Source organism: Passer domesticus, chromosome 6 (assembly GCF_036417665.1).
Source record: "Passer domesticus isolate bPasDom1 chromosome 6, bPasDom1.hap1, whole genome shotgun sequence".
In the NCBI taxonomy this organism is placed as follows: domain Eukaryota; kingdom Metazoa; phylum Chordata; class Aves; order Passeriformes; family Passeridae; genus Passer; species Passer domesticus.
The window spans coordinates 59,956,688-59,971,740 of record NC_087479.1 but is presented as its reverse complement, the minus strand read 5'-3'; the positions used below and the strand labels follow the sequence as shown (position 1 = coordinate 59,971,740).

The 15,053-nt window shown below is 41.2% G+C and overlaps 1 protein-coding gene across 2 annotated transcripts in view; it reads left to right on the top strand.

The window, feature by feature from the left end:
• The window catches only part of PARVA (parvin alpha), a 62,913-nt gene that overhangs the window by 3,202 nt on the left and 44,658 nt on the right, over positions 1–15,053 (top strand). The window contains exon 1 of one of the 2 annotated variants that reach the window (XM_064426167.1): positions 8,495–8,609. The exons of the other annotated variant lie outside the window; for it this stretch is intronic. The gene's annotated coding sequence lies outside the window, so the exon portion shown is untranslated. Of the gene's footprint in view, positions 1–8,494; positions 8,610–15,053 lie in introns of those variants that run through there. 2 annotated transcript variants of the gene reach the window in all.

The following is a 15,053-nucleotide window of genomic DNA, read 5'->3' as shown; positions in this document are numbered from 1 at the left end:
GTCCAGACAAGTGAAATGAATTCTCTAATATCAGAGTACAATTTATTGACCAAAACAAAGAATAACCTGAGATACTTGAGATACCACACATGATGTAAGCAGGGATTAGTCATACTGTAAGACATAGGTTAATATGGAAAATACGTTGCCATTAACTATTAAAGAGTATTTGATAAAATCTGGAATTTGGAGCTCAGATTTGTTTATGTTGTTGTCTGTCATGTAGAGCCATAGTCTGGTTTTCATTTACAACATCTCATCACCAGTGGTGTAATTTCAGGATGAGAATATTGTACTTTGGTCTTCCCTGTGACAGCATCTGCAGCTGCATCTTGAAATGGAGCATACATTCTGTTAAGGTAGCAAAATTACAAATTAAGTATGTTTGGAATTAATTAAATTAGCTTTTTAGGCAGTGAGAGAATTGTGAACAAAGACTAGAATACTTGACAGCCGGTCTGCAAACTGAGCTGCGGTGTGCAGAAGTTGTTTGTGGTTTTTAATAAGGTTCCATCCCCTTCATTGCTGAAAAGCATTTAAAGACTGGTCACCCCATATATGCTGGTGAAGGATCCCAGTCCTTGTCTATCAGGAGTTCAGATGTATGATGGAGCTCATCATATAAGCAAAAAAAACCCCACAAATTAGATTTTTTTTGTAAGCTTGTTACAGTATTCTGTAATGTGTACTAAACATGTCTTTAAACACATGTAAGAATAGAACAAAATGGCCTTTTTAAAAAAGATGGAGGGTGGGGGACTGTGTTATCTAATGAATTTTTCATGGTGGATTTAGTAAGGTCGTGTGTGATTGTCCCCCTTGAATTTTCCTGGCCTGGCAATTATAAACACAGAAAAATTGCTCCCCCTAATAGCTTACCTTAGTGTAGAATGTAAAGAATTGGCTCCTGACATGCTGATAAATCTGTGACACATTTGGGTACAGAGAGTGAAGTTCAGAATTACTTAAATTGCAGAGGAGCAGATGGGAAGCAGACAGCTTGAACCCGTGAATTTGGTGGAGAGCAATTGTATGGGCTCAGTCAGTTTTCCAATTGATGTGACATCAATTTCAGTAATTTGACTGCTCTTCTGCCTACTTTATTTGGGGTTGATGGGCAGGAGAAAGAATGAATTTTCTGCTGTCCTCCACTTATGATATTTCTTCTTTTTGTGTTTGTCTTGTTTTGGTTTTGACTTAATTTTGGTGTGTGGGGTAGGCAGTGTGCCTCTCTGTGTGCCTCAGGGAAGAGTATGTTAGCAGTGTAAAATACTGTAAATTCTGGTGGGTTTTGATAATAACCTTAACTTTCTTCATCTTTACTTCATGTATTTTATGTAATAATATGAAATCAGAAAAATCTAAGAATACAAAGTAAGAGTAAGTGTAGGCTGATGAAAGCTTTTCAGGTGCTTCACGTAAAATGTTTGTCTTTCTGCAATCCGTGAGTAAAATGCTTTGCTCTGTGGCTCACTGAGAGAAAGATCATACCTTGATCTTGCTCTGGGCCTTTTCCAATGAAATAAATTTATTTCTTGATATAGAAGAAGTGTTCTGCTGGATTTTTAATTCACTCATTTTCTTCGGACCTGTTTCTGCAACTTACTGCACAGCAATTGCAAATGACTCATTTTTGTGTCAGTAGATGTTTGTGCTCGTCTGTTTCTTGTGTGAGAGATTCCAGGCTGGCTGAAACACTCTGCAGGCTTTTCTTTTCCTCTGCTCTTCCCTGATGTTGTATTTAAAAGCACGTGCTAGAAGAACTGATCTGTGTTTGCTGATGTAGGGCATGAATGATGAAAATGAACCACTGGGTGCTAGTTTCATACTGGTGTTTAGAGGATGGCATGTGGTGTCTCCTGTGAAAAGGGAGACATGGGAAAGGCTTTATTGTCACTCTTATTAATGCTTCTGCCATTCTGCCTTTGACAGTACCTCACCCCCAGGCCTTCCAGTGCCATCAGAGTGGCTGAGCAGCTGGTTTTGCTGTCTGACATGAACGTGTTTCTCCACCAACCTCGCTGCACAGCAACTGGAATGTGCTCAGAGTCTTTGCCCTGTACTCTGTGCCGCACATTTCTGTGTCCCCAGTGATGGTGGGCAAAACCTATTAGCATCACCATTGAAGGAATTACTGCCTTGGAGCAGGGTCTCTTAAGTAGATAAAATACTTCTGTTCTGTGGAAGGAGCAGACCTACAACAAACAGAAAAATAGAGGGGAGGTCCACTTGCTTTGTTTGTTGTCACTTCACTGATTCAGTGGGAAGGAAGAGAATTACCTCTGAAAGCTGAACACCCTCCTGTTGCTTGGGCTGGGATGGCAGTGGTCCTGCAGATGCAGCTCCCAGGGATAAATGTGGATGACAGCTCTGCCCTGCTTCAGGCTGTTCAGCATCTGTCCCAGCCAGGCTCTGCCCAGGTGGAGCTTTCTTTGTTCCCCCTTTTGTAATATCATTTGGCTCCAGTTGGTTCAGAGAAAGACATGAAAATATTGTGAATGTGTTTCTGAATCTCAGAAGTAAAAGATAATCCTAAAATTATTCTTAAAAGTTCATTGTTTCAACCAAATATTCATGCAGGGCCCAGTCCAGTTATGCTCAGTCCGTGTGTTTAACGTACAGCTCTGCAGGAACACGCAAGTCCCAGGTGCCAGCTTTTTTGCCAGACACGTTATGGAGTGTATATCCAGAGTTAGGCTGTCATGGTAGAGCTGAGTGTGAGTGCCTCCCAGCAGGTGCAGAGGGGCTGGATCACACAGGTGAACACTGTGCTGGCAGTGCTGAGATGAACAAAGCACAGCAGTGCCAGGGAGGAGGCAAGGGAGCCCGTGGTGGTGGCTCGCTGGAGGCAGGAGGAGCCATGCAGGGAGGGGATGTGTGTGAATGGAGCACAGAGCCACACTGTGAATGATTATTTTCTGAAACTTAGTGCTGTGGGGTGTTTTGGATGCCAGAAATGTTTTTTAGAAGGAATGGGGGGGTGGGGGCTAAAAGTGAGTCTGAGTGGATCTTACATGTCTCCAGTGCCATTGTGTTCAGAAATGATAAAATACCTGTTGTGACATCTGTTAGCATTATGAAGCTGTTATGAAGCTTATACCAAATTCTGTTGGTTTGCTCTTTCCTGTTAGTATTGTAAAGAAGGCATTTCTGGCAGGTACCAGGGACCTGGGCTTTGATCCCCTGTTGTGACCCAGAGCAGCCATGAATTCTACTGTTCTCTGACTACCTGCATGAGGGCAGCAGAGCCATTGAACTCTGTCTTTGCATTTCACTTGCAAAAGCCTAAATTATGTGGGCAAGTCAGCTGCTGTAGAAGTATGCCTTTTATTTCCTGACTTTCTCCCATTTAAATAATTCCTTCATCATCTGAGCTGAGGTTTCAGTTAAAAATAAACATGCATTGAGCAATTGGTTGAAGATCCTCCAGTGCTTTCAGATTACAGGATGGAGCCATGAAAAGAAAAAAAAAAAAGCCAAACCAAAACCAGCTAGGGACCAGCTCAGATTGATGCACTTTTGTTTCAGTGCTAATTTTTCCTTTACATCTCCAGATTGAGATGTAAAGGAAAAATTACATCACTCCTGAGTGAAGAGTGAAGGTGGATATAATGGAGTAATGCTGCAGAATAAATGCGAGGTACTCAACTGAGGATGAAGTTTTCATACTCAGTGAAGGGAGTGAGCTGTCAAGAGCATCTGGAGTTTTAGAACTCTGATGTTTCCCTTAGCATTTAAAGGACTCTGCCCTGAAGGTAAGAGAAGGCCTAGAGGCCAAGAGTGGCCAAGAGAAAATTTCTCACTGGATTTACATCTTCTGAAACCCCTCACCTTAAAGGCAGCTTCCTGTAAGTACATACAGGTCTGTGCTTTGGACAGAATCTCTGGGATGTATCCTAATTTTTATTTTCTTTCTTTTATGCTTTCACAACCATTAAATGATGCCCTCCCTGCAGAACAAATAGTTTAGTACTGGCCTCTCTGCCTTTTTCACAGAGATTAAGATAAGGACAGTCCAGTTTGTTTGTTATGTCACTACATCTGAGATCGAGTGCTTCCTAATAACTTAATCCAGAGCTCTGCAGTCTTTTTCAGCAAAATGCTGGTGTTGCTGAGGGTGAAATCAGCAGTTGCAGGGACATAGTTCTTTGTGAAGTGAAACTTTAGAAAATCAGTGGTTGAGGTGTACCTGAAATCATGTTGCTTTTCCATCTACTCTTCTGTCCTGTTCCTTTTCCTCCCCACACCAGTTCCAATTCAAATACAGTTGTTGTATCCCTAACAATAAGCTGTTTTATCAGCTAAACTGCAGGCAAACCTACAGGAAGACATCCTGAGAGGCCAGCTGACACTACAGGTGGTGCAGTCAGTGCTGTGCTGGAAGCAATGTTATTCCATTTTGCTTGAGAGAGGCAGGATATTTTGCAGTGCTTCACATTTTCACTTGCAGCTCTTCCAAATGTGGGGCTGGGCTGGGGCTGAAGGTGTAGCTTGCTCTCTGTGTGTTCTGTGTTCCTTCTCCAGCTCGTAGGAGTTCCTGTGCTGCTTTTGTGTGTGTGGCTGTGTTGGAGCACTGAGTAGCAAAGCCTTGCTCTCCACATGTATCATCATGCATTTTCTCCTTGGTGTGCTAATACTTACTGATAGATAACATTATTTGGCTTGAATACCCTTGTCCCTGTTGGAATTGGGTGTGTGTGTGTGTGTTGAGTGCACCAGTGAGTTAATTCACTTTAGTGACCAAACTGAAATACAAACAAAAGATGTCTTGGACCAAAAGCAAAATCAGATCAATAGCCTTTTGTGAATCCTTAGTCTACTCTGCAACTACCCCTTGGAAAGCTGTGCTCAGGCCAGAGAAAACCAGGGGCCAGAAAAAACCTAGGGATGTGACTGGTCAAGAGTGAGTTGTGCTGGCAGAGCTGTATTAGGAAGATTAGCCGCCATCTGTTCACCCAAATCCTGCACCTGGCTCTAGACTGTGCCACTGTTCATCAAGCAGTGATCTTTCTCAAAGTATTAAAGAATTGCAGGCTGAAATAACAAGGCTCTACAGTCTTCCAAATGCTCTGGTTTCCTTTCAGTTTTGTAGTAGTCCATGGGAAATAATTGCATGTGGTGCTATGAAATGTTCTGATCATATATGTGGATTTAATCCAAAAGGTCCCGACTCAGCAATCCTGCTTTCCTTTTTAATCTTTGCACTTCTCTTCCTGACTTCTTACTGATCTTTGTGTCAAGCAGCACACAGTGTACTGTGGTTGACAATATGTTACTTTTTCTTAGATAATTATTTTTGTGACAGAAAACACCTGGAATATGAATTTCTGTGTGTCATTTGCAGGAGTTGCAGTTACGGTTAAGTCCCTCTGGCTTCTCTTATTCCTGCTTAGCATAGAGTTGCTCCTGTTCTTTGACCTTCCAGTGGAGTGGTAGAGCAGTCTGTGACACTGATCTAGTGGTAGGTGATATTAGCCTTTATTCATAGTGAAACCTATGAAATCCCACTTGGTAAAAGGGACTTTAGGAGGAGAGGGGCTGCAACAATTGCCAGTGAGCACTGTTCCCCATCAGAAGCTCTGGGCAGAAGTTGAAGGGTGTGGTGGGGAGAGAAGCAGCTCCAGCCCAGTAGTGATTTCCCGCACATAAAAATACAGTCTTACACTGCAAAATCTTTGAAAGAATAAAAAATTGCAAATGTATCCTAAACATTATAATTTCCTGAATATTCCTTTAACATAAGGCTGATAATTTTTTAATGGAATATGTGTTCACAAGAAGAAAAAGTCTGCCACCCCATCTGTCTAAATCTCCTTGGGAGTTACCAGCTCTTTTCCACTAGCCATGTTTCTTTGGTCATTTTCATACTGTGCTTTCCTATGTTACCTCTGCTAAAAATACCTAAAACTCCACGTTACCAGCAATGGTCCCTTTTCAGACAGCATGCAGGTAATGATTGCTGGGTTCTTTTCTGATAGAATTCAGCACTCTAGCTTCTCATTTACTGTGGAGGGAAAATTGAAGTAGCTCCTGATGACGGGGCCATTTCTGGGCTTTCTGGGTTGTGGGAGGCGCATGTTAATGTGTCAGTGCTGTCCTGCCACTGCACCTGCAGCTTTAGGCCACGCTTGGTGGTTTCCCTGGAACTGCAGTAGTGCAAGGCTGGGTGTTAGGTGATCACAGGGCTGTGGCTGAGCACTGTCCTGGCCCAGGGACAGGCAGGTGTCACCCTCAGCAAACACATGGACAGGGTGCAGGCAGCCTGCACAGCACGTGTGCTGCAGGGCCGGGAGTTAAGGTCAGAATTTCCCAGACAAGAGTGCCTAAATTGCCGTGCCCTACTTAGCCAACTGAGAGCTGGGTTAATGAAGGGGAGAGTTTAGACAGAGTACATTTAGAGTTTAGACTTTGGGTACATTTAGTGGGAGAAGAGATGTTTTCTTTTCTATCTGTACAGGTGGTCCTTTTGAAGCAAGCCAAAATAAGCTTCCTCACCTGGGTAACAGCCTGAATAGGTTGGCAGGGTGTGAATCCATTTTCAGCACATGTAAAGAAAAGTGTAACAGTTTGCCGGTGCACAGCCTTTCATTTATTTTTTCTTAGCAGTTTTTTTCTTTGGCCACTGAGTAAGGATGAGGCCTAATTTTTTTTTTTTTTTAACCTTAGGCAGTTCTAAAGTAGCAAACTATTAATAGTGAAATATTGGTTTAGAAGAACACTAATGCACAGGGGATTCTAGAGCAAACGAGGCAATGCTGTCAATGGTTCAGATTGTTCTTAATTACAATAATGGCATTATAGGAGCTGCAGTTGCTGTTGGGCACAAAAGAAGATAATGATAATGTCAGAGTGCTCAGAGTAAATGCAGTATAATGTATTGCAGAGCTGAATTCAAAAGATGATATGCCTAACTTGTCGTCAGAGTGCATGAAGAAGAAGAATGGTAAAAGGTCAGAACACTTTTTGTTGTAACTATGTAGTTCAGGGGTTTGGATTTTGTGGTTTATTTGGGGGTTTTTGTGGCCTATGCTTTCAGGTTTAAGAAGAAATGTCAAGTCTCATGTGTTTAAATGATAAGTATTAATTTTATTAGAAGGTATGATCACATTTGTCCTGCCCACTTGGAATAAAGAATATCACTGTTGCTTTGAGAAGGAAAGGAGTTATCTATTGGCTCTGTATCCTCAGATCCTCAACACATTTGATATTGATCCTGTCAGAATAAAAGAACAGGAATATGGTAGATTTGGCCCCAGGTCAGACTTTGCCCCTGTAGCTGCTGGAAGTTTGTCCAGAACTATTTGATTCATGAGATCCCTATTTTATAATGAGACCAAAAAAATTCAACTCTGACTTCAGGCGTGTTTGAAAGCTGCATTAGAATTTTATGGCTAGAGGCCAAATCTGAATTGCAGCACTTTTAAACATTCTTATGCTGTGCACTCAAATTCATTACTGCAGAGGAAGAGACTTTGCTGTTTGAGTGCAAAGTAGAGCTGGCAGCAGAGCAGCTCGTGGTCTCGCATTCTTGTCACTGCTTTGTTATAATTCTTGATCGTACCTAAGGACACGTAATAAACTGGAAAACAGTGGTGGTATTCCTCATTGTACCACAAGTGTTCCAAGTGACTTAATGTCTTGCATGACTCTTAAATCCTTACTGCAGTGGTGGGTTGGATTGGAGAAAAATAATCAGCATCCAGTTGATCTGCAGCTTTATTATCCTGTTCATTTTTAACTGACTTGAAATAGTTACCCGCAAATAAATCATCTTTAACCGATTTGATACGGTTACTCCCAAATGAAATGGTTTATGCAGAATCCGAATAAATGTTTTTTAGGAGTTGCTGTCTCATGCAAAAGAAGCCAGCATGTAAACAGTTTTTCCTCAGCTGGGTGCAGGTGCTCTGTAGGGCACAAGGTGGCTCCAGCTGACGAGGAAAGCTGGCGTGAGCAGCCCGAGTGCCAGCAATGAGTGCAGAGGAATCGGCTGCTGCTGTGTCAGAATGGAGCTCAGCAGAGCCTGTGTGCGCGCCTGCTACTCTGAAAATGAGCTGGATCTTAATGGCCTTTAGCAGAAAGCCGTGTCTGGCCTTAGAGTCAGCGCAGTACATTCAGATTGCACTTGGGGTCTTGTATTTCGTTTCTGAAGGAGTTCCCTCAGTGGATTTTATCAGACATTCTCCTTTTGCCCGTGTAAAAGGTAACAATTCTGTGCAGAGCAGCATTCCCAGGGTAAGCTGTTGAAACAAACAGGGTTGGTGTACACAGTGAGAACACAGATGTAAAGTAAGAAAATAGAGAATGAAAGCTTAATGAGAAGGGATTGAGGCTTTTTGATTTGGGGCTTTTTGGCAATAGGTCATTATAATTTAATGGAGAGATGAGCGTACAGAATAAGTCGATAAGAAAACCCCGTATTATAAACAGACACTGTCAGAAGTGCTTTGTGTCTGTTGTTGACCTTGCACCCTGTAAAATAGCAGTTTTGTTTTCAGAGTCTCTTAGAAGCAATTGCTTGTCCATTGCTATTTCCAACATAGTAGCTGCTAACAGTCTGGCCTTACACAGAACGTCTTCATCTGACTGAAACACCTGAGAATTTTAAGGTGAGATCAGAAAATGAGAAATGTTTGTTCTCCCTGCACCATCTGCTTGGGCAACTGAGGCAGAAAAGGTGAATTGATTTACTCATGTGATGTTCTGCAGGCAAAGAAGTGGAAGGAAGCAGTGGTCTCCTCATTTCTGTGTTTAGTCTTGCTCCATTAGGCAGCTTTGTGCCATTCACAGTTTTTGTTGGTTTTTGAACTCTCTGATGTGAGTCCTGGTACAGTTTAGATTTTTATATGAAACTGAACTTTTACCAGTTGGGTTTCTTTGTTTGTGGGTTGGTTTTTATATGTGAAGTACATAGAAGTTTCCTGGGGTTTGAATTTTTAAATATGCTTTACATACAGTAGCAGCAGGAATTATATTAAATAGATATATGAAGAAATAACATTTCTTAGTGTGATCTTTGACTCTGTCCCAAAGAAGGCAGGCTTGGTTAAGTGGTTTAAGATGTTTTACTTAATAACAGTCTTTCTCAAAGTACTAGCAGGTGTTTAAAAAAATTATAAATCTATCTTCCTTGTATTATTTATTTTAAAATTCTTGAAGTGTATAGTTTTTTTCTCTGACAGCTAATGTTAAATAGAGTGAAATAGATTAGGTACCAGACCTACATAGAGTTAATGTTAAAACAGTGCAAAGCACAATTTTGAATTTGTACATTCTTTGTATTTTCATCTTTACAAATTAATTTTAATCAAAAGTTAGCTGTGGGCATGATTCTAATTACTAGCTCCCCATATTAGATGTAATCCCTTTGTTCTTCATTCAGACAGAACGCCCATTAGGGTCAAAGAAAGTTTTGACTGAATAAGGAATACAACAACTGACTGTAGCTTTAGTACATGTAGGGCCAGATTGTGGGTCAGGGCCAGCTTTAAGTGTACAGCTCCAGTGATTCCACGTCTTGTGCATAATAGGCAGATCCTTCACACTGTTATGATGGTACTTTATTAACATGTCAAATACCGAAGAAAAAAACCTGACAGTGTTACGGCTGCTCAGAATCTTATTAGCACGTCTCGGTGTTTTCTGTTTCTGCACTGAAATTATGCAAATATGTCTTCACAAACATTTCCCTGTTTTCGTGAGAGAGCAAAGAAAATAGAAGTAATCAAAAATTGGTATTAAATACTCAAATAGTTTGGGCAATTAATAAATCTGCCGTTGCAGAATAGAGGGTCTGTGGGCTGGAGCTGGCTCTTAACTTAATGTTAACTTACATTTAATTAGCCAGACCAGATGGAAGCTGGCTAAGCTTCGCATGAAGGCTTGTGGGAGAAAGACATAATCTTCCATTTTGTCAAAGGAACTAATACCACAGATTAAAGGTCGGTGTTCTTTTCAAAATTTAAAGAGTGGATGCACTGTGGCTGACAGCAAGAAACAGCAAGGGCACTAACAAATTAGCTTAACCCCTGCATGCCTGGTGTACCAGCTCTGCTTCATTTTCTTCCCCAGTTCAAACCATCAGTCTCCAGTTCCAATAATAAATCCCAGGGAGATAAGAATGTCTGTAAATTTTATTCGTTTGTCAGGGAAGTGGCACTTATCATGGCTAGAGGGATGAAGTTCTGGGAAATGTTTTCTTACTCAGTGGAGTAAAACTTCACGCTGTTCAGATGCTGAGCACTTGGGATCAGTCTGACAAACCACTTAATTCCCTCCCTGACAATGAGCGTGCGAGGAGACAGTCAAGGATGAAAGTCAAGGAACCATTCATGGCTCACAGAGGTGCATACTTGCATCATGTCAGAGTAGGCAGAGCTTAAGGACTAAATCAGGCACATTCTCTGCTAAGGCTTGGAAATGTAGTGCAAAGAGGGAATGGATCTATCAGACAGCCTTAAGGAAAGCTGCAAGAAATTGCACGTGTTTAAAAGAGGGGAAATGTGAGTCTGTTACAAAAAAGGAAGGAAGGAAGGAAGGAAGGAAGGAAGGAAGGAAGGAAGGAAGGAAGGAAGGAAGGAAGGAAGGAAGGAAGGAAGGAAGGAAGGAAGGAAGGAAGGAAGGAAGGAAGGAAGGAAGGAAGGAAGGAAGGAAGGAAGGAAGGAAGGAAGGAAGGAAGGAAGGAAGGAAGGAAGGAAGGAAGGAAGGAAGGAAGGAAGGAAGGAAGGAAGGAAGGAAGGAAGGAAGGAAGGAAGGAAGGAAGGAAGGATGGATGGATGGATGGATGGATGGATGGATGAGGCTTTGGCTAATTGTCTGAGCTCTTAACCAGTCTTTGGGGCTACTTCCCAGGGGCTTCAGCAAGGTAGGAGAGTGTTCTTTCAGAGGTGGAGGATAGCAACACACATACCAAGAAATAATACAAACTTAGAGTTCCTATGAAGCATCACATAATTGTGCAGAAAAGAAGGTATCCTCAGCAGTAAGTAATAATTATTACAACTTTTGTCTGCCATCTTTGAGTATCTTATTTACAGTGGCAATACCTGTGCACAGTCTAGCTGGGGAAAGGAAGCTGGCAAATAAGCTCCTGCTGTTTGAGTCAGGTGTATGCCTGTGCTCATGTACTGCAGTAGGGAATGAAATACCTGTTGGACTTTCTCAGCTGGAATGCTGGCACCTGTAGAGCTTTATTATCTTGTTCATTTTTAACTGGTAGGTGTTTTTAGAACACCCAAATAACACAGCAGATCTAGGTGCTTAAATTCCACAGCCATAGCCACTTAAGTTCCCACAATATGTAAAATCTGGTAGTCACAATGTGTTTTTAAATGCTTACAAACAAACCTTTCAAAACATTCTAGAGCTCACTTCTACATTTGGCAAACTTTTTTGTCACTAGGCCGCCTTGGCTAGATTGTTGCGTACGGACTTTCCCGCGATGGCCACTCCCCGTTTGATGGTTGTGTCGCTGAAGTGAAATCCCATGGATGAGCTGGGGTCCGTTCTTATAAAGAGTGGAGCAGTTTGCACATCTCAGTTATTAAATTGTGCTTGCTGACAGTCCCAGGAGAGAGGGCTGAGGACCTGAATGTGCATGAAACCTATGGAACTGTGCAGCCTATTTATGTTTGCCTTGTGTAGATGGAGATTTGATATGCTGAGGTGAGAAAATCTGTGCTGCTGTTTACTGTAGCTTTTTTAGAATGTGGATAAATGCAAGGTTCTAGCACCACACTCTGCAAGGTGCACAGAGTAAAAAAACTTAATTTTAACACGGAAAGCTCTTCTACTGTGTCAGCTAAACTGGAGATTTGGAATCCCACTGAGTACTTTGAAAGCCGTATGCACATGTATTTATGTTGATTCTTTCATCTCTTTTCTCATTTTTAAATAATTGCATCCTGGGGATGGAAGAATTATTTTACTAGTCCCTGCTTACTAGACCACATTTATATACAGTTAACAACTGGTGGCGATGGAGATACCACAGTTATTTTCCATTCTGAGTTACTGACATATTTCAGATATTACTTGGGGACAAAATATTTGAAGGGAATGGTAAATTTTAAAACCGTTGTAGCTACAAATGATAGAATTAGCATTACTTTTCAAGTAGCTCATTTCAGCTGTTATAAAAGCAGAGAAGTGTAAGGGTAGGTAGTGCACTTCTCGGAGAGGTGTAGGTAGTGTGAAAATATTTCTTTTGCTTTCCTTGTCAGGTAAAAATTAACAGTGCACATTTAAGCTCTGAGAAATGCCCATCAGTACAGCCCAGTAGGATTATACAAGTACATTTGAAAATAATCTTTCTGAGCAAAGTCATTCATCTGCCTTTGATAAGTGTGTCAGACATGCTCAGGTGGGGATCATACTCAGTATTGTGAGGGCACAAGTACAAATTTTACTTTCGTTAAGCTGAAAAAACGCTGCTGAAATCAGAAGAGTTTGGGAGCTGCCCTTTTCAGGGAAGTACTGTGCAGTATGAAACTTGCCAAAAACTAATGGATTGTTTGCAGGAAATTGGAAGTTAAAGTGCATGAGTCAGTCTACTTCAAGGCTGAACAGTTTCCACTGAACTTAAATAATGAATGCCAAAACCTAGAGACAGTATAAGCAGCTGCAGTGGTTTTCTTCAGTTGTCTTATCCAGGCACTGTAAGGGATATTGTGTTTGCTAGCAGAGTCCTCCTTGTCTTCCAGTTCATCAGGCTTTAAAAGTGTTACATACATTGTTACTGACATGGAAACCTTAGCACAAGAAGCTGCAACCCAAGAATTTTTATTTTTGCTTCAAAGCAGTTACTATAGAGTACAGTCTAGAGTATGCAGTTTCAGGGATTTCACCTGCAAGAAACTACTACCTACTTTGTAATGACAACCAGAAAAGGAGAGGATAATTTTTTTCCTCAGAAGTGATGCCTGTTAGCTTCACACTTCTCAAAATACTCAGGCCATTTACTTCCTGGTGTTTACAAGGATTTCAACCTAATTAAATATATCAAACATCGGGATAAAGACAGAGCATATTTGTTCAATTGACTACTTTTTACCAGGCTACTAAATGAATCTAGTAGGAGTGCAGGAAAGGAATGAGGTGTTTGTGTATGTGCATCTGGCTTAGATTTCTTTAATTTGAATTAGTTATTTGATGTCTGTGCATGTAGAGAATAGTTGAGGGTATGCATGGCTGAGCAGATTCTTTGTCCTGTTCTGTGCTTCTGTTCTCCAGTTCTCTCAATAATCTCAACATGTCTGAGTTGGAGAATCTCTGAGTGCACCAGAGCTTTGGGACTTTTGGGTCTCATCCTCACGAGAGATGCTCCAGGTCCCTAAGCACCTTTGTGGCCCAGAACTGGGCACAGCACTCTAGGTGTGGAAATGCAGGTGCAAAGTTCTCCCCAGTGTCATAGTTTTCCACCATGCACAGCATCCATGCAGCTCTTCAGCTGTGGTGTGGACAAGAGTATGGGCATGAGGTTTTAAGAAAATCTGAGTATTTTGCTATATGAAATTCATATGTTGGCTAAATGCTTGATGAGATTTAGTCTGAATAACCTTAACATTATTTAGAAAAGCAATTAACTACTTTTTCAAATAGAGAATAGTCCTGAATCAGGAGGAAAAATATTTTGGTTTTGTTTTCTTCTTTTATCTCTTTTCAAATAGATGGGAACAGGACTGAGATTTTCAAAGGCAGCTGTAGGCTCTCATTGTGCTGAGTCAATATAGAAAGGTCTAGAAAAAGTCTAGAAAGGTGCCCACCTAGCCTAGAGGTGCCTCATAAATAATGGCTACAGACTTAGCTGTGTTCATTTACATGCATGTAACTCCTTTTACCCCTCAGTTTTAATCTGAAGCTCTTTCCTGGCATTATTTGCCATAAGGCCACGTGAATACTTGCACAAGAGATGGTGATCATGTGGGAGTGAGATTGATCAACAAGTTTGGAACAAGGTGCAGTTGCCCCTTTCAAAAGCAGTGGTCATGGCACAGGTTCCTGCATTAGTTTGGGATATTTAATTATTGTGTGCCTCAGTTTCCAGATGTGTGAAGTGGAGCGGTGATGGGGATTAAATTTGGAAGGACCTTTGAGCATTCTTGATGAAAAATGTTAAGGGTTATTAAGTGTGAATGTGGTGAAAGGCTTAGCAGACAGGTGTGGATTAAAGAAATGGTTTGAAATCCAGTAATTTAGTTCTAGGTTTAATTGAAAGTTGTAATCCCAGCAATTGGTGCCAGTGTCTTCTAGGATTTAAATCCAGCGCAGCGGAGCGTGCAATTTAAGGCTTTACAGAACAGTATTAGTGCTTATATGTTTATCACTCAGCACGTGTTAGCATTATTCCTGTGGAATGCTCTTAATTAAAATCCAGGAGCTGCTTACAGTGCATTTGATGCTCGCTATCATGAGCACTCGGTCGAGTAAGCAGCAAAATAAATTGAAAGGAATGATTTTCCTCTGTGCTACGATGCAGTTGGCAGGCGCTTTTGTAACCGGTGCACGGGAGGTTTCGGCAGCAGATTCCTCGTTGGTCAATTGACTTCTGTTTTCATTTTTCAAATCCTAATATTAGCTCAGGTAGGAGGAAAGGGACTTCCAGTTGGGACCACAGAAAACAGGATGCTTTTGCAGCAAAATAGCCATTGGGGCAAGCCTAGTTTCCACATTGTACTCGAACACTGAGGCTTCCATGCAGCGTTTGTTTTGGAAGAGTTACACCCAGAGAATCTCTTGATAAATGGGTGAAATCTGTTGCTCTGTTTTTGAAGGGAAGGAGCACACACCAAAATAAGTGTTCTTCTTTCTGAAATTTTGCTTTGTTTTTTGGGGCCTGATGCTCTGTAGATAGGGTTAATTGTTTCAGTGTGAGTAACCAAAGTTTTAAACATGAATTCTAACTTTTTGACCCCATTAATCATAAAACTGCCTGATCTTGCTTACTGTAACATTGCTTTTTCTTTTCAATTGATGAGTCATGAGCATATATTAAATACAATTTCTTTAAAAATAATTTTTAAAAGTCCTTCTTGCATCTTAAAATTATTTTGTAA